Source organism: Bacillus rossius, chromosome 13 (assembly GCF_032445375.1).
Source record: "Bacillus rossius redtenbacheri isolate Brsri chromosome 13, Brsri_v3, whole genome shotgun sequence".
In the NCBI taxonomy this organism is placed as follows: domain Eukaryota; kingdom Metazoa; phylum Arthropoda; class Insecta; order Phasmatodea; family Bacillidae; genus Bacillus; species Bacillus rossius.
In genome coordinates this window covers 45872014-45892988 of record NC_086340.1, presented here as the reverse complement: position 1 = coordinate 45892988, position 20975 = coordinate 45872014, and the positions used below count along the sequence as shown (strand labels likewise).

At 37.6% G+C, this 20975-nt stretch overlaps 1 protein-coding gene across 1 annotated transcript in view; it reads right to left on the bottom strand.

Annotated features, from left to right (window-relative positions):
• Nucleotides 1-18981, bottom strand: part of LOC134538513 (dipeptidase 1-like) — a 326561-nt gene extending 307580 nt beyond the window's left edge. The window contains exon 1 of the mRNA XM_063379897.1: nucleotides 18924-18981. The gene's annotated coding sequence lies outside the window, so the exon portion shown is untranslated. The remainder of the gene's footprint in view (nucleotides 1-18923) is intronic.
• Nucleotides 18982-20975: the final 1994 nt, after the last annotated feature.

The following is a 20975-nucleotide window of genomic DNA, read 5'->3' as shown; positions in this document are numbered from 1 at the left end:
TTAATTGTATTCCTCATGAAATGAAAATGCGTGTTACCATCAAGGTAAATATATCCTCGAACACTAAAACAGAAGTCGCGGAATCGGATACTTAATATATACTAAAAATTAAAAGGTCTTCTCATAATAAATTTTATATATTATCATTTTTAACGGGTTTCATTTAATTCAATCTCTTTATTGTGTATATTTATTTAGTACAAACATTTGGAATTTATCATAGGCTTTTCTTTCCATAGTAAGATATCAGCAATACTCTGAAATTGCGTGAACGAAGCTGTGAGTTATAAGCATTAATAAAATATATAATTTGTTATAAAGAAATTTTTTTATTTAAAAAACTAAAAAGCTTTAGATTTCAGAAGAGCCAAGAAACAATACATGAATGACAATAATAAAAGCTGCTAAACTTGTTGGTGTATGCTTACTGCTGGCGCCAGTACCATTAATAGTACTCGTTGATTTATAAATAGACCCTTTTGTTGTGTGTGTGTTGTCGGGACGATATACACTGGCTGTCACTATTTTATAAAAAAAAAATATATATATATACACATATATATATGTGTCAATGGTACTGTTATGCTATTGTACTCTGACCCTTAGAAACATGCATAAAATGTTATTTATCATATAACACACACTCTTGAACACAGGTAGCTAGGTAACATATATCAACACATAGGGATAAAATTCAGGTTTTTATTATTAAGAATAAAATGGCTATTCATCAGGGACAACTAACATAGGTGTAGAGATAAAAATCAATATTAGATAAAAAAATCACAGATAAACAATCCTAACGATACTGAACATGACTCGTGGATATACGCTTATGTAAATAAAACATCAGGAAAATACGTAGCACACATGAATCGTTCACAAACGTTCGTTAGTGTAAGTTCAGAAAATCAATCAAATGATGTTTTTACGGACGCATTCTTACATAACAGAAAAATGTTTGAAATCATAGCACAATTAATTAGTATAATTACTATTTATGTTTATATTTGGGTTCGTATTTGCCTTGGCTTAACTCAGTTTATATGGTAGAGACACGAAACTTGTACTCCCATTTCACCTCTGGGTATCACAAAATAAAAATAATAATTTAAATCTTGGAACTAACAATTCATGACGTAGTTCAGGATAATTGACACCTTTTACGTGAAAACTAATCAGTTTGTAGTCAAATCGGAGTTATTTACGACGAAATTACATACAGCTGGGTATGTCTATGGGCGATACAAAATGCAAGATCTTTACTTACAGATTTTCACTCCTAATAACATATCCGTCAGAATATGCCCTTGTAAACTTACACATTATTTACTTATACGTCGTTTAAGCTCATCCTGAGTGTCGGATGGCATAATCTAGCTAGCTATATTTCAAATTTAAAATAGGCCTCGCGCCTTTGCGTCGGCATCAGACGCCTTCTTACAACCAACTTCCTAATTAATACGTTCTAGACGCCTCACATCTAAAACACGGCCTCTCATTGGCCGAAACCAAAATCGGTTAGCGTAATTTACAATATAAATACCGTAAATAACACTTATTAATACAATTGAAAACACAAAAATGCGGTAAATTTAAAACGAAAATTTCCAACAATGAAAATTTCTTTAAGTAATACCCCGAATAAAATCATCGTTTATTCGTTAAGTTCATTAGTCCTTAGAGGGGTATACTCAATTGGCTGTCCATATAAGTCCATTTCAGGTCATAGAGCATAGCTCTCGTAGATATACATAATTAATAAAATATATTTAAATAACTTTTGCGGGCGAACAATATACAAATTAAATAATAAAATTTCATAATAATAATAATAACAATCAAAATAATAAGATTTTATAAATAATAATATCATTACATAAGTCATAACTTTCTGTGCATTATGAAAATAGTAACAGCACAGAATTGCCGCCCTTGTCAATCATATTGAACTGCAATCGTTGACCTGTTCAAAACAGTACAATGTGATTGGCAGTTTACCGTCTCTCTCGCACTATGTACAACGAATAGCCTTGTCGCCTAGCGGCGCGCGCACCACACATAAAAAAAAAACTTGGAGCGACCGAGCTCCTTCTTCTCCTTTTTTTTTTATTTCTTTTTTCTATCGTCCTTTCGACCGTTACACCCGACAATTCGCGCAATTTTAATCACTTTGCATCGGGTCGTCGCCGCTAGCAGACCTGCGCTGGAATGGTCCACGGGTTTTCCCGCGCAAAAATCTTCTCTGCTGGACCTGCTACAACTCTCCGACGGCGTCTACTCCCTTGAGCCGCTCCTGTTGAGAGGGACGTGGGAGGACATACTTACTGTAAGTAGCAATCTCATATGGCTGTAACGGGTGTATGTACATGTGAGTCAACAATGTGACGTTCTCCAGGACACGTCACGGCATTGGATCAACGTCCACCCGCGGTGCAAACGACATCCCCGGCGGCGGCTGAGGAGGCATCGGGACAGCGCCCGACCTCAAAGCGGCCAACACCAACACCTGCTCCACACCAGACGTCGGCGGGTTTGGCGTGTGGCGGCTCGCAGCACCGGACACCACGGCTCCTAGCTCCGCGGCGAACTGTGGCTGCAGCTGCCGCCCTACCCCACGAACACGTGAGAGGCGGCGTCGGGACGTCTGCGGTGCTGCTCGTGTCGGCGGAACCGCCATCTCACAAGGACGCACTCGTCGGGTCCCATCACTGATAGGTACACAGCCGTTGCGAACCGTATTGTGTACATTTTAACTAACAAGTGTCCCGGTCATTAAACAGTCTTAAAACTCTTCACTCATGTGTGAATCGTGCACTTGTAACGCACGAATGTCGGCAGGCTAAGACATCTTCTGTGCTTAACGTAGCCTATCCACAAGCCAGTTCAGTATAAACTAAATCTATTAAAACAAATAGTAACTAATGGGATCAAATAACATCAGATATTAAATAATAAGTATAGTAACTTAGGCTAAACATTCAATAACTTTCAAAGTGAAATTGTTACATCTTAACAATAGGTATCATTAGCTAGATAACATTCAAGCATAACTAACTAAACTGATTTTCATGTTAATGAAATGGTTTGTTTACATCATTGTTAAGCATCCTTATGCCTTCAGGTTGTACCTGTTTTATTCTATGTACAATTTCATTATGCATCTCGTACATTTCCATAAGCATCATCTCACAATCTTTCATAACTTCATAATATCAACAATTGATAAAATTAATAATTCTCACTAACATCTCATATCATATACATAAAATCATATTTACAATATCACTTCAAGGAACATTTCATATATTACATCATTAAAAGCATTTGTTTATGTTAGCAAACAAATCAACAATAGTTTGGATTTCGTTTAAGTACACGCATCATGTGTAACTTGTGCTTGGAAAGGGAACGCACAGTGTTTCCTTTTTTTTTATCTCTCTTTTATCGCAGCTTTTCGCTCGGCGAAGGCGGCCTTTCTTTTTCTTTTATTTTACTCGAGTGTCTGGTGAACTTTTATTTCTACCATTTCTCGCAAGGTAGTATTTTTTTTCTGTAATCAGCTGGGTTCTCATATAACGCAAACAGGTGTTTGGAAAGTGTATAGCAGTCTCCCTCTCATCTCAACCATTAGTTTCGTTTTCAGGCATCCGATGCGGGCTTCGCAGGATCCTGACTGTGTATTCATATCATTCAGAAATTTCTCTGATAGGAATTGTTTCTTGTTAAAATCACTTGAGATTCATGATCTCGATGAAAAGGATAATTCTATCCTGACAAAGCCAAGTGAAACAAAAAAAAAATGCTTTCATGATAGCTTGCAAATTTTTTATTTTTTATTTTTTTTTCTTTTCTGGCTGGCTCAATTTTGCAGTAACTTAGTACTTGTTTATAATACAGCCTGCTGACATTTATTGCAACAGTGTACTAAGTCCGCGACATAGTTGTTAGACATTGAGTTTTTCAGGTCTTCGTTTGACATCATATTCGCCTACTCGACGATTACAAACATAAACAAACAAAATCTCAAGTGCCACGTTGAATGAAATTACAAGTCTTTTGTATAGTTTTTTTTTTTTTTTTCACAATAAATAACACAAAGTCGCTCGTATATATCTTGTTATCATTTCATAAATATCATTATTTAAAATAACCAATCAAATTAATTTAAAGAAATAGCTTTCTAATACTGAGTGGATTTGTATGCGAAAGGAATGCATACTTTTCTACTCTGCATTCAGGGCAGAATGCAACCCTATGAGATCGTTTGCAAAGCCCTACTTCAATCATAGAATTCGTGTAAAACAAAAGTATTACATTTGCAAAAAAAAAAGAATATTTTTTTTTTTATCTTCTTCTGCAGCAGTGTTTAATAACAGAAAATGATAAATCTCGGCGATTCTTAATAAATTCAGTGGTGTGTTGTGCTTCGGAAAAAATGGAGTAACCACATCAGTAATTCAAGGTAACCTTATTATTATGCTAGTAGTTGCAAAGTGTTCATGTGCTTCTTAGATGCTTTGTAGAACAGTGCTCACCCATGTTTACACAGCTAGGCCATACTTCTCTCACACAAGTTAGTCGACAACACATAAGCTTGACATTTCTTTTTGCTAGTTAGTATGATAGTACTTACAGATAGGCGCATCTCATTACATAGATTCAGATATTACTGTTAGTGAACTTATACTCACACGAAGAATAATGCAGACCAACTGACAAACAATATTATACACATAATACACTATTAAATTCGAAGATTCATTACATCTGTGTGGGTGGCATTTCACTTCACCTCACTACAGGCAATAATAAGCGGGAATTGCACTTCCGCATCGACGCGACGATAATGTACCAAGCGGGTATCACACTTCCGCTACACATTAGGTACCTGTCAGTGGTTGCAATACGCCTCACATGGCGTATCAAATTACACAGTAACCATTTAATACCTTTCACATTTATACTGGTCAGGTCCTGGCTCTGACCTAGACATTCCGATTGCGCTCAGCTGTTATAGTACCTATACTCGTACTATACAGGTGTTTCACTAGCTTGTGCCGAACTTGTTCACTGGGACACAGGTTTCTTGTAGGCTCTCAACTGCGAAATATTATACCGGCCTACTGGTCGGCCTGTAGATGGGTCTTCCAGAGCATAACAGTTCTCTTGAACTATGTCAGTTATGACATATGGTCCGTCGAAAAGCAAAAATAATTTCCTGGTGACATTCTCCCATGCCTTGCTGACAGGAGATGTTTTCTTGAGCACAAGGTCGCCGAGATTAAATTTAGACAATTTGGATGCTGGTTTCCTTCTTCTTCGTACATCAGCTTCTGCTGTGAGCTTCATCCTTACGAATGCTTCCACTTCTTCTCCTGTGGGTAGTCTTGTCCTTTCGGGCTCCTTGTCACAATGGGGAATAAATTCAGGGTTGATCGCCGCCGATCTATCCAGGCTCAAAACTTCGCTAGGGGTTATTCCGATTGAGCTATGCACAGTATGATTAATAATGCACTCTACATAAGGCAATTTATCTCGCCATGACTGTTGCGAGTGGTGACACAATGTTCGTAGCAATCCGCCTATAGACTTCATGAGTCTTTCCACCGGATTACTCTGTGGATGTCTCACGCTTATAGTAGTCGGTGTTATACCTAGTTTTCGTACACCTTTCTGCCACAGGTCACTAGTGAACTGCGTACCTCGGTCAGACAACACAACTTTTGGCGTACCGATTTCGTCCACAAATGATTTCAATTTATTTAACACTGCTTTTGCAGTTGGGTTGACAATAGCATATAATTTGGAGAATTTAGTAAATACATCCTGCATTACAAATACATGTCTGACTCCTCCCTTCGATTGTGGTAAGGGTCCAAACAAGTCGACCGACACTAATTCCAGTGGCGTTGTCGGCAGGATGGGCTGTAGCACACCATGCAGGTGCTCTCCTGGCGGCTTCACCTTTTGACACAGATCACAACCACTTGTGACCTTGATTACACATCTGGGCATGTTAGGCCAGTACAACTGCCTCTTTAGTGCTTCTGTCACCTTCTTGCTTCCCACATGTCCGAGCGCTGTGTGGGTCTCCCAGGTGATTTGTTGTCGCAGATCAGCTGGTATCACTGGTTTCCAGTGATCTTCATACAATCCTGTTTTCCCAGACTTGGCGAACAGGGTGTTGTCGTTGGACAAACAGTAGTGTTGATGTATCCTGTGGTCATCTGGCTGCTTTTTGAGCTGGTCAGTGATCTTCTTGCAGTATTCGTCTGCCTTCTGTTTTTCATTCAGATTGCTCAAAATTTCTCTTAGCTTGGTGCCGTGTTGGAAAATCTTAGCAGATACAGGAGCAATTAAAAATTCCTTCGGATGAACTGAAGTTGAAGTTGCATTCTCCTGTAGCTCATGGATTCGACTGAGGTAGTCTGCTGCTGTATTATTCGATCCTTTGATGTGCTGTATCCTGATGTCATACTCTTGTAGTAAGAGAAACCATCTGGTTAACCGGCTGCCAAATAACTTTCCGGCCTTTAAGCAAGTTAATGCTTGGTGGTCAGTGAGTAACACAATAGTTTCTCCCAGTAGCAAATCTCTATATTTTTGCAGAGCCCACACTATTGCAAGAGCTTCTCGCTCTGTCACAGTATAGTTCCTTTCAGCTTGGTTTAGCGTACGACTAGCCAAGGCCACAGTCTTCTCCACTCCTCCATCTTCCTGGGCTAGCTTGCATCCCAAAGCGGTGTCTGATGCATCTGTGTACATGAAGAATTCCTTTCCTTGCGTGGGATGATAGACAACATGTTCAGTTAGGAACAGATTCTTCAAATTGGTGAAAGCTTGTTCATTTTCTGCGCTCCAAATCCATACTTGACCTTTCTTAAGTAGGGTAAACAAAGGAACTGCACACTGGGCTACTCTATTCGAATAATTTCTGTAGAATCCAATGATACCAAGGAAAGCTCTCAGCTGTTTTACATTCCTGGGAGTTGGAAAATCTTGAATACATTGTAATTTTTCTGGTGATGTCTTTATGCCTTCTGGTGTTAGTATGTGGCCTAGGAAAGGCAGTTCCTCCCTGCAGAATACTGATTTTCGGATTTTTACTGTCATGCCAGCCTCATGCAGTTTTTGTAGCACTGTGGCAACATGTTGGATGTGTTCTTCGAAGCTAGATGATGTGACTAGGATGTCGTCAACATAGGCCCTAGCGAATCCTTGGCATTCGGGTCCCAATGTTGCATCTAGGCATCTTGTAAAATCTGCCACCGCATTGCACAGTCCGAACGGCATGACTGTGAACACGTACTGTTGGTTTCGAAATAGGAATGAGGTGTATTGGCAGGAATTTGGTTCCAGTGGTATTTGCCAATACCCGGACGACAGGTCCATCGTAGTGAGGTATCTCACACCTTGGTACAGCCTTAAAATCTCAGATGTTTGCACCGGGCTCTCTCTGTCCTTCACAGTTATTTTGTTTAGTTCTCTGGCATCCAGACATAGTCTAACGGTGCCATCACGCTTGCCTACACATACAATCGGGTTGGCGTAGGGACTCGCTTCCCTCCTCACTACCTTCCAGTTGATCATCAGTTGCAGGTAGGCTGTTGCTTCCTGTATGTACTTCACTGGGATGGGGTAGGATTTTCGACGATATGGTGCATCTTCATCCACTCGAATTATGGCTTGGTAAAACTTGTTACGACCTGGCTTGTCAGTGAACACCTGTTGAAAACTCTTCAATAATTGGAACAGCTGTTGCAGCTGGTTGGGTGTCACACTTGCTGCACCTTGCAGTGACTGTCGAATGTCCGCCAATGAGGCTTGTAGCTGCTCGCTGGTCTGATTGCTGTAGATTCTCATGTGCATGGGTTCATCACATAGAATCCCCACAAAATTGTTCCTTACGTGCCACTTGCTGTTAAGGGATATAGGTTTGTCACTATCACTTGAGTGAATGACACATAACTTAAAGTCAATCACAACGCCAAATTGAGATAGGAAATCGGTTCCTATTATAAGAGGTTTCGCTAGGCCTTTCACTACTAAGGCAAACATCTCCTTAGGTTGGCCTAGGCCTCTTACTGATATCAACACCTGCCTGTTGACAACAGGGCTTGCTCTGGATGTTACCCCAATGATTTTCAGTGCTGGCACTGGCAGCTTGGGTAACTTCACTCCTTGCTGCTCGAGGTACTTTACCAAATCTTCACTAATGCAAGTGACCTCAGCGCCACTATCTATCAAGGCAGTTACTTCATGATCACAAATTTTTAGTGTCACTTGGGGACAAATGACGTACACTTGAGGTATGGATTCTTCCTCATTTTCATGATACAAAAATTCTCTCTCGCTATCTCTTAACATTACTGTGCATAGAAACTTGTAGTAGCTGACACAACTGTACACTGGAGTTGTGTTATCCACCCCTGAGCCTGGATAGGGGTTTTCCGTTCGGGGCGATCGCACGGAAACCCTTTCTAGTTTAACGTGCCCGTGTTGGCACGTCCACCTGGAGCTGGTGATCTGGCTCCTTCTTGACGATTCCACTGTCGGTTCCCTGCTGCTTCAGACACAGCAGCTTTGAATTCTGCTGCCACCTGATTTGCTGGTCCCTGGTTGTAGTACATCGTCTGCTGAGATGTAGACGGTGCAGCAAATGGTGGTGGGAATGTTGTCATCTGTGTGTTTCGGTTGTACGAAAGGTGGCTGTTCTGGGCATGGCCGCCACTCGTCTCGTGAGTCCTGGGGGCATAGTGATATGGCGGGCGGTAGTCCTCAGGTTTGCCGTTGTAGCGGGGCTCGTCGGTACGGCGGTACTTCTTGCAGTACTCCAGCTCGTCTTCTGACGATGCTCTCCGGCGGCGGTCTGCTGACTCCCTGGGTGGCCGTGACTCTGGCGAGAATGATCTTCGCTTGTTGTGTCGGTAGTCCCCCTGCCTCCGGCGGTGGTTTGCTTCGTCATCGCTGTGGTAATTCCTGGAGTTGGACCACCACGTCTTTCTCTTGTAATAGGGGGTCTTCCTGTAGCCTGTCTGGTATTGATCGTTCCGGCTAGGTCCTCCTCCTCTTGGCTGCCAGTTCATTGTGTTTACCGCTGCCTGTCTGAGCTCCTTGGGTTTTCCCTCGCGATTCTGCCAGTAGTTGTGGACTGGCTGTTGTCGGTGGGGCTGTGATACCCTCTCACTCTCCTCCTTGGTATTGGGTGCTCTGTCCATTTTCTCAAGTTTATCATAATTGAGAAGGCGCTCGCGGAACTCTGTCACATCACGGTACGGCAGGCCTGACAACTGCTTCTGATACTTGAGTGGAAGCTGCGTGAGAATGGCCGCGATGAATTCATCATCCGTCATGGGCTGATCCAAGTAGCGTGTCTTCTCAAACATTGCTGATAGATGCGCTTCCAAGGACGCGCACTTCCTTGGGTCATACTTCTCCGTGTGAAGCTGTGCACGGAGGTGACTCTGTATTCGGATGTTCCAATACTGGTTGTGGAACAGGGACTGGAACTGGGCGTAACTATGCGTTGATGCACTCAGCATCTCCCACCAGTAAAATGCCGGTCCTTTCAGGGCGCTGTTGAGACACTTCAGTATCTCTCAAATGAAAGGTTGAGGTGTATTCCTCAAATCTTTTCAGAAAACGGATGGGGTTCTCTGTAGCTCTGCCAGCAAACGTGGGCATAGCTTCTGCCCAATGCTTAGCTGGATGGTGCATGAGCGTGGCCGCATCAATGTTGGATGGGCTCAATACAGGGGTTTCTCTGGGCAGATCCATTTGAACGGTAGGATGATTGTGGATGGGTAGCAGTGGAATTGTGTACATCTCACTGGGGTACGGTTGCCTGTCTACTGGGGCAGTCGGTACAGTTGACACAGGGGCTGTGTGTGACGGTACATGAGCTTGGCGGTCAGCTGACTCACTCCTGGGACTGGGGTGTACACTAAGGTGCTCGATTCTATCTCGTAGTGTGGCAGTAGCCACCTCCATGTCCTCCAGTCTATGTTCGAGATGCTGGAGATGTCCTCGCACCTCCTCCCTAGCACTAGCTTGTCCCTGGTGTTCATTTGAGATCATGTTTCGTATGGATGTTACATGAGTCTCCAGACTGTCCACACGACTACTGTTCTGTGATACCTGCTCAGATATCTGCTGGACCTGTTCGTGTTGCTGGGCCAGCCTAACCTCAATGCTGTGTTCCAGGCTCTTTAATCCTGAGTTGGTCTGATCCCTCAGCGCTCCCAACTCAGTCGTAAGCCTCCCCATTTGAGTATTGTTCTGTTCAAGTTTCGCATTGTTCTGCTCTAATTTCACATTTAGGGATGCATTATGATGCTCCATTTGAGTATTATTCTGCCGTAATAACTGCATGAGTGCTTCCAGTGTCACAGGTGATGTAGCAGTATTATCTGGCAATGGTGTGATGTTAGGGACAGTGGCCTCCCTTTCCTCCTGCTCCCCTGTTGCTGGTGACATGGACCGCCCTAACCTCTCAGTCACGGTGGTAGAGTGATCACTAGGCCCCTCCACACAAGTGTTCCCTGGTGAACCCCCTGCTGATGATGTCGCCGTGTCACTTCCTGAATTCCCTGTGTTATCGCAGTCTTCACACATACTGTCATGCCTACTCCTGAGCGAGTATGTGGGGTGGTTGTGTGCCATGTTATTATAATGGATTAGATACACAATGCAGGATCAAATGACAACTTGAATTAAGGTGCGACAACTCAGTGTCAACACACTCGGGCCCCACGTTTATGTGCGCCACTTTCTATACTGTACTGCTGCTAAACTTGTTGGTGTATGCTTACTGCTGGCGCCAGTACCATTAATAGTACTCGTTGATTTATAAATAGACCCTTTTGTTGTGTGTGTGTTGTCGGGACGATATACACTGGCTGTCACTATTTTATAAAAAAAAAAAATATATATATACACATATATATATGTGTCAATGGTACTGTTATGCTATTGTACTCTGACCCTTAGAAACATGCATAAAATGTTATTTATCATATAACACACACTCTTGAACACAGGTAGCTAGGTAACATATATCAACACATAGGGATAAAATTCAGGTTTTTATTATTAAGAATAAAATGGCTATTCATCAGGGACAACTAACATAGGTGTAGAGATAAAAATCAATATTAGATAAAAAAATCACAGATAAACAATCCTAACGATACTGAACATGACTCGTGGATATACGCTTATGTAAATAAAACATCAGGAAAATACGTAGCACACATGAATCGTTCACAAAAGTTCGTTAGTGTAAGTTCAGAAAATCAATTAAATGATGTTTTTACGGACGCATTCTTACATAACAGAAAAATGTTTGAAATCATAGCACAATTAATTAGTATAATTACTATTTATGTTTATATTTGGGTTCGTATTTGCCTTGGCTTAACTCAGTTTATATGGTAGAGACACGAAACTTGTACTCCCATTTCACCTCTGGGTATCACAAAATAAAAATAATAATTTAAATCTTGGAACTAACAATTCATGACGTAGTTCAGGATAATTGACACCTTTTACGTGAAAACTAATCAGTTTGTAGTCAAATCGGAGTTATTTACGACGAAATTACATACAGCTGGGTATGTCTATGGGCGATACAAAATGCAAGATCTTTACTTACAGATTTTCACTCCTAATAACATATCCGTCAGAATATGCCCTTGTAAACTTACACATTATTTACTTATACGTCGTTTAAGCTCATCCTGAGTGTCGGATGGCATAATCTAGCTAGCTATATTTCAAATTTAAAATAGGCCTCGCGCCTTTGCGTCGGCATCAGACGCCTTCTTACAACCAACTTCCTAATTAATACGTTCTAGACGCCTCACATCTAAAACACGGCCTCTCATTGGCCGAAACCAAAATCGGTTAGCGTAATTTACAATATAAATACCGTAAATAACACTTATTAATACAATTGAAAACACAAAAATGCGGTAAATTTAAAACGAAAATTTCCAACAATGAAAATTTCTTTAAGTAATACCCCGAATAAAATCATCGTTTATTCGTTAAGTTCATTAGTCCTTAGAGGGGTATACTCAATTGGCTGTCCATATAAGTCCATTTCAGGTCATAGAGCATAGCTCTCGTAGATATACATAATTAATAAAATATATTTAAATAACTTTTGCGGGCGAACAATATACAAATTAAATAATAAAATTTCATAATAATAATAATAACAATCAAAATAATAAGATTTTATAAATAATAATATCATTACATAAGTCATAACTTTCTGTGCATTATGAAAATAGTAACAGCACAATTATCATTTTTAACGGGTTTCATTTAATTCAATCTCTTTATTGTGTATATTTATTTAGTACAAACATTTGGAATTTATCATAGGCTTTTCTTTCCATAGTAAGATATCAGCAATACTCTGAAATTGCGTGAACGAAGCTGTGAGTTATAAGCATTAATAAAATATATAATTTGTTATAAAGAAATTTTTTTATTTAAAAAACTAAAAAGCTTTAGATTTCAGAAGAGCCAAGAAACAATACATGAATGACAATAATAAAAGCAATGTTTTCAATATTTGTGTGAGAACATGTAACAGTGTCTGCTGACAACTTACTCTACACACTGTGAACAGAAAAAGCCAGAACCACTGCTTTTGACGTCTTCCATGCGCCCATTGGATTGCCTAATGATTATTTGAGGAATGGATAATAACATGGTATTCTTAACCTAGATGGTATTAAGAGTATTTAAGTAAATGATATAACATTTTAAATTGAATAATTTTTTAGAACAATTTCTATTAAGTATTCTTTGTAAAAAAAACATTTTTTTTAAATTTAAGTTTTACGCTTCACTTCCACATGTCAACAGGATCCTGATAATTAAAAAAAAACTGTGTGTAAATGCTGCTCTTTATATCCGTTAAAACACTATTGCTGCAGTAGTTTTAGCAGGTCTTAAAGCTGATACCTACATGGATTTTGCAAAACGGATTCACAAAAAAAGATTTATCTCAATTTAAACTGTATACAGCTGGTTATATTGCAGTGTATTGCTGTTACATTGCTGTGTAGAAATTAATTTTGATCTAAACCACATGCTACAAAGACGATGTATGCATTTACAGCTATAGCTGCCGCACCTCAAAGCAGATGTTTGTGGTTGGATTATACGAACCCCAGAGATCCGGCCTCACTCAAAGGAACTGCGTTTATTTGGTTTGCCTGTCTAAAAATTCCTCTCAAATTTTAATCTTATCCTATCCACCACTTTGATCTTCATCCTCTTTCGGATGTGATTCAGTAGAATGCATGATCACCAAGATTTATTTCTCTTCTATCCTATAACAACATACATGTTATTTGAGTAAACTATAACAGTGTCTTCAATTTTATAAAAGAACAAAGTAATCACAATTTTCAAAACGTTACTATGTTAAATATCGTTTATTTTGCACCAAAAAAGTAACTTAACGTTTACAACTAATTTGTTTTACAAGTAAAAGTAAAATATTAAAATATTTTGCATATACTATTTGGGAATAAGAAATTTAAGTCAAATTACTAGCAGCTTTTTGTGAATAAATTCGCCCGCTTAAATGTAAAGTGATAATCTCGGCATTTGTTACTACCCAGGACGAGTAAGACTTTTTTTCATTATAACTACTTTAGTTTAGTTCTTTAAACTTGGTTAATATTGCTTAAAAAGTGTACTTTTTTAATTGATAAAAACTATCAATAATTGCTAATGAAGAGTGAAAAAAAAGTTTTGGACGAAAGAGAGTTGATGATTAAAGTTACGCTAAGTGAGAATATTTTTAAAGTTTGTTTTCTTAGACGAATATCTAGAAAACTGGCTCTATTCAATAAACTGAAAATATTTAATGTTTTCAAATAATTAAAAATAACATTTGTTTTATTTTAAAACAACAAATATTATGTGTAATTGGGCAAAGATAGTTTGGAAGAATATTGTGAAATTATTTATGCATGTCACATCGTCCGAGAGGCACAAGTTAGCGGACGTAATTATACTCGGTGAAAGAAGAGGAAATGAAATTAAATTCTCATTAGCGTGAAAGATACCTTCGGAAGACAAATCGCCATGCATTTGCTTAAGTCAATTCCTTTCTGTGGCAATTCATAACGAATAAATATTTAGTTTAAACGTGCTACAAAAATTCCATTCACTCATGATGAAAACAAAATGTTAAACCGAGAACAAAATGTGCTGAATAAAAATTATATTGGTTGCTAGTCATTTTATTTGTCATAAACCTAAATACAGTGTAACTTGAATTTAAAGGGTATTCCTCTCACTTGTTTAATCAAAAGTCGAATTTCGAAGCAGAGGAAAGATTCTGATATAAGTAGAAATAAATATTTTATTCATAAAGACAAGTTAGCTTTACTTGTAATTAAACTATTCGAGGCAACACGTCTGTAAATGTATTAATTTATGAAACATTTTAAAAACGGTTTTAATATTATTTAAAACTTAATTTTTTAACGTTTGTTTATTTGTTACTTTTTGTATGTTTTTTTCCTGTTAGTTCATTATTTTTTGTCATTTGTTCCGGCATTATTGGAAAACTTATTTACGGCATTTGACAATTTTTTTTAATTATAACGTTTTGCGCTTACTTAAACACTGGGCTATAAATATTTTCCTATCGATTCGTAGGAGGTGAAAATGATATAATATATTTTAAAACAATAGTTCATGTTTTCAAAGCTAATAAAGAATTAAAAATATATTTTTTATCAAAACTCCTAACCTTAATTCTACCATTTTGCGATATTCCACCATTAAGGTGTGTCAATGGGGTACGTTAGATTTTAAGAAAAAATATGCATGCATCAAGAATCTTTTAGAACTTGAGGTACGAAACATAGAATGAAAAACATGCATGCAGAATAACGTATCGAATAATTCATTGTTTTCTTTTCTAAATTGGTCCGTTAAGGGCTCCGCCTTCCTTGGCACACACACACACACACAGTACGCAAGCTTCAGAAGAAACCACGTGATTCTACAACTGCTTAAGACATCCGAGTAGGGTCTGCTTAAGAAAAGCATTACGAACACGCTGAAGGCACATACATAGTACGGTTTCAGTATTTTGTTTTCAAACTGTTGTTTTAGGAGACTGAAAAGGGTTAAAAACGCGTGTTTTAGAATAGTTTTTTAAACATGAAACGCCCGGTACAGATTCCTGAGTCACTCGAGGGACTTTCATGATGTATTTATCTTCATTCTTCCGTTACACAGTGTTATGGTTACCGCTGAAGTGTCACGGGAAGCCTTCATTTCACAGACGAGAGAGCCACACCCGAAGTTCCCCGGAGTTCATGCTCGCTTTTTTATTCCCGTTCTATCTCATTGTATAAACCGGTGTGGCATTAAATTTTGCGGTCGATTAGGATAGGTTAGCTACATTATAAATACTTTAAAACATTGTGGATGGTTGGTTATATTAGGTAAGTATAGCTACATTAAAAATACTGTAAAATCATTTTATGGTCGCTTAGAAAATAACTTTTTAATATGTAGCTATCCAGGGCTAGGAAACAGTTTACATGATTTCACAGTATCTTCAATGTAGCTATCCTAACCAAATCAACCGTCCACAATGTTTTAAAGTATTTATAATGTAACTAGCCTAACCTAATTGACCGTTATCATGAGTTACAATGAACAAAAAAAAAAAAAGACCCGAAGATGCACGATCGGGCGTTTGGCTCTCTCGTCTGTGAAAAGAAGGCTTCCCAAATGTCACAGCTGCCCCATGCTTGACGATAAGTCTGCGCATCAGTCCTCAGCCTTGGACTTAAAGGCGACACCGCACTAGAAGCACCAGCGAGCGTCGCCCTTATAATCCCGCCTCACTAAAGCAGATATACTCCTGACTATGCGGACCCCTTAAGGGTGTGACAATGGGCTACGTTATGTTTTATCATACAAATAATTCAAAAGTGAAATAATAATCTCTGCAAGAGATTAGTAGCTATATAATGCGTTAACTTGCAAGGTTTTTTTTATTTTATCGAGTTTGGACCGCAAAGAAGGTGAACGGAGTAAGTTATTTTTATATTAATACGTCATTTAAAAAATATATATGAAGTGGGAGGTAATAAACTGAGCATTAATAATTAATATAATATTTGAATATCTGCCATTTAAGATTTTTTTATTTGGACTGCGTAGGGGTTTAAAAGGGTGCAATATATTTTTTACATTAAAAAATAATCATATTTCCGTAGCAAACGAAGCGGAAGGTAATGAAAAATTTGAAAACGGAAACGTGAATTTGCATCTTTAGACAATCGATTCTGAAGGTAGTGTGTTCACAAGAATAAATCATTTAAACAAGCAAATCAAACAAATAAGAAACACAGCATTAATAACCGTCATAAGTATTTTTACAGTTTTTTCGAAGTAAAATATACTATAGAATAATTTGTAAAGGTAGTTATAAAATTAGCATACATATAATTAATAAAAACTTTAATGGGCCTATGCATTAGCCTATCACTTTTTACCTTATTAATTTTAAAAGTTTTGTTTAATAATGAATTTTCATATCACCAGACATTTTATTTTGTTTGTTTCTTAAGCAGAAAGGTTTGCAATTATTCACTCACGTATCGTACAAAGGTACAAAATCCTATGTTGGCAAGAGTAAAGCCGCGAGTTATTAGTTATTTAAGGATGTTTGACCACAAAATCGATGATTTCCAAATGTATGGTTGGTTCTACATAACTTGGAAAGTACCTCACAAAATAAAATTAATTGGGTCGTATTGAAAATGGTAACACTGGCTTTTCTTGTTTAGTAGTGTTATGAAAATTATTATAAAATCCTTTGAACAAAGTTTAACCGTATTATTTTATAGTTAATACAAAAATTATACCACTGCTAAATTATAATTTGTTTAGAATCTTCGCCAAAACTTTTCTATAATGTTTACAGTTTTTTTAAATTATTCTGTTTATATTATAATAGGAATGCAAAAACAACCGAACGCATGCATTACAGCTTTATTTAACTCTCTTCTAATTTTTCACAAATTTATGAATAAATTTAATTTAAAAATTTCAGTGTACTTGAAATACTGTATGTATTTCCAAAATTATTTAATTCATGTTGTTATAATATTTTAAATATGAAAATAAGTTTTATCACTGAATTTAAAACAAAAATAGGTACAAAAATTCAATAAAATTTAAAATTAAAAAAATATATATGACGTGAAAGTATCAAATAGTTTTAATTCCATGCAACGTCTATGTGACTTTCCTAACTATTAACAAAATGCTTTAATATATTTATATTAAATAAAAATAAAGTAGGTTGCATAAAACAGAGAATAAATAAAAAAGTATGGTTTATTAATAGATAAACCATATCTAAGTACGTAATTAAATAAACATTTTTAACTGAACGTAAGCTAACAAATATAAAAGCTTGTTTTACTAACATTATACAAGATCAAGTTTATTATTTCTTAATTTTTAATAAACTGCGAATGAAATGATAGATAATTTGAATTCACTGAGAAAACGTTTTGATCTTTTCAGTCATAAGAAACTCATGTAAATATTTACTTGAATTAATTTCTTAATTTATATTGGATAGATAGCATTAATACTGGTTGCAGTTAAATGCCTACCTATAACATTTTGTACGCGATTTATTTAAATCAACTAAAATATTTTCTCTGTGTTTCTAACCATTGGCTTTACGGAAATATTTATAGTTTTTTATATTCGTATTAATTGAGCTTGAAATATTGTTGTATAATAGTAAAATGGTTGTTTTATTTTTCTCGGGGAACAGTCAAATGTACTACCCTAGTTGAACACGTACTTGCAACCAAATAATAATAGAGGCAATAAAAGGTTTATTGTGCACTTATTTTCGATGTTTTTTTATTTAACAGTCGTACATTCAGTCATCTATGCAGTAAATAAATTTAATCGTTACATTGTTCGGATGTAAAAGTAAAACATAGGATTTTTAACGGTATCTTATGTACGTATTAACATATTACATAAACGCCTCAAAAATTATCATTTCAAATATATTTGATAAATATTATTATATATTCCTAAGTACTATTCAATGGAACTATAGAATAATATGAAAATAAAATTATGAAAATGAAACACGGAACCAGGGAATATTTCGTAGGAAATCGTCAATGCTCACAAACTGAAACTTGAAATCATTGGAAGCCAAACTGGAAAACTTTAAGAAATTTTCCTTCGACTGCAGGCGGTCATTCATGCTATTCCGGAGACGTGGCATGCGTATTCACCAGTATTCACGACCTTTTTTATAAATAAACTCTTTCGAAATAAATAATGTTCACTAGGTAACTGCTGAAATAACACGTCCACTCAATGGAACATCAGATACGTATAGTTTAAATATCCATTATCAACTGTTATTTAAAAACAAAAAATTGGTTGTCTGTAAAGTCGGTTTACGGACGATAGTTTAACGTGACAACGTCATAACATAACATTGATGAAATGATTGCATACTTTTATGAATAAAATAGAATCATTTTTATTTTAATAATAAAATAAATAGGTACTTTAAATTATACTAGTAATCATATTTTTAAAATAAAATGCAAGAATATTAACCTTTATTGCCGAAATTGTTGTAATAAGCGGCGCAAGCGTACAATGTGAGTGTAACGGGACACAGCGTAACGGAACAATGTGCGTAACGGGACACTTTTTCGTGCGTGCAGCCGGCGTTCATCGATTTATTAGACGTTGTCACGTCAAAAAAAAAATTATCGATCGAGAAGTTATCTGCAGAAACATGACGGTGTTGTGTGACAATAGCTGTGCGAGTACAGACAGTAGGTAGTGTTGGCTAGACACTACGTACGTACCTCCGGCGCGCGCCGCTGGCAACACGTCCGGCTGGCACGGAGGTCGCGGCCCGACTGCCGGTAGTTCCCGCGGCTGGCGGCGCCACCGTCGCTCCCCCCTCCACTCACCTACCCCCCCCCTCCTGAAGGAGCCGCACCCGTGGAGGGGAGTGCTGCACATTGTCAGGCCTGTTTCACACGCGGGCGGCTCCGTGCGATTCTGTTCGTTTTTCTCGGTGCTTCGATGCTTCGGTTTCTATTGGGTACACCCAGCACCGATACCCCCTCCACACGAACAGGTTTCTGCAAGGCTCGAGCACGTGTCCAGGGAACAGAAAGCAATCAACACGTTTACACACGCGCGCGGTTCAGTTGACAGCGAGTGGATGTCTGTCTTTTTTGTTGTTTTTTTAAGTGTCGCAGTTTTTTTTTCCTGATATATCCTGAAGTAATTAAAAAAATAATTGACTTCGTGCTCTCTTAGCTTCTGGAAAATGGCGTAGAATGCTCCAAATTCCTGTCTTAAAGTGATCAGAGGTTGCTCCCGATGAATTCTAGTATTCTTCCTCCGATTTTTATTTTTTTATTTTTCTGTAGAGAAACAACATGGCAACAGCGCGCCTTCTCTCCACGATCACTGCCGAGTGTACCGAAGAGAACACAAAAACATAACATGATCCGTATGAGAAGGGAAGAATTCTTTTCACAGACGAGAGAACCACACCCGAAATTCCTGCTCGCTTTTTTTTTTTCCAGTTCTATCTAATTGTATAAACCGGTGTGGCATTAAATTTTGCGGTCGATTAGGATATGTAAAATACATTATAAATACTTTAAAACATTGTGGATGGTTGGTTATATTAGGTAAGTATAGTTACATTAAAAATACTGTAAAATCATTTTATGGTTGCTTAGCAAATAACTTTTTAATATGCAGCTATCCAGGGCTAGGAAACAGTTTACATTATTTCACAGTATCTTTAATGTAGCTATTCTAACCAAATCAACCGTCCACAATGTTTTAAAGTATTTATAATGTAGCTAACCTAACCTTTTACAATGAAAAAAAAAAAAACAGAAGATTCACGATTTGGCGTTTGGCTCTCTCGTCTGTGAAAAGAAGGCTTCCCGTATGAGAACCGTGTACGTGTGAAGGGGATTTCATTGGTTTTTCGGTTGCAAACTGGAAGCGAACGGGCCCGAACGGAACCGCGTGCGTGTGAAACCGGCCTTACTGGACTGAGAGATCCGGCGAGACCTGGAGGCCTTAAGAGCGACGTGTTGTGCGCTTCACCCCCCCCCCTCCCCCCCCCCCCCTCCTGGGCTCTTGGGAATCTGTGGGCGGCTCAATGAAGTAGCTTACCGATCTCGAAATACAGAGCTGAATGTCTGTAACGGGCAGAATAGCAATTTTATACATTTAGGTCTCCATTAGTATTTCAAAACTACTTCGCAACCATTCTTTTTTTTTTAAAGTGGGTTTTCCCTTATATTAAATATAAGAATAGATATCATAACAAAATTTCACACTTAAAAATATTAATAAAATAAAAATTAAGTTTTCCATGGAAAAACAAAATAAATCTAAGCTATCGTGTAGTTATGAATGGAAACAAAACGAAAAGATCCATTTCCCAAAATTCCTGCCGTAAGAGGGTAAAAAAATGGACGAACTTGATTTTGAAAACAAAATTTGTCATATTTTCGGATTTACTAAAGCAGGAGATCCGAATGTGAGTTTGAATCACGAACATTTAGAATAACGCGGTGAATTAATTTTTATATCTCGAATTTTGAGCTTTTTTGGTGGAGAAAATTGGATGGCATTCCTGTTGAAGTTAGAAGAAACAGCTACTCCTGAGCATTTGAAGAGGGAGCAAGGGAACTCAAGAATAATATTTAACTTACATAGAAAATATTAGAATTTTTCCCATATTTGGTAATTCTGCCATTAAAGGGGTGATTTTAGGTGAATTTAGTTTTACATTATTAAATAGCTCCAAAGGTTAGCAGCAAAACTTTACAAACTAATCAGAAATATCATGTACAAACAATAACGCAGTTTTTTTTGTT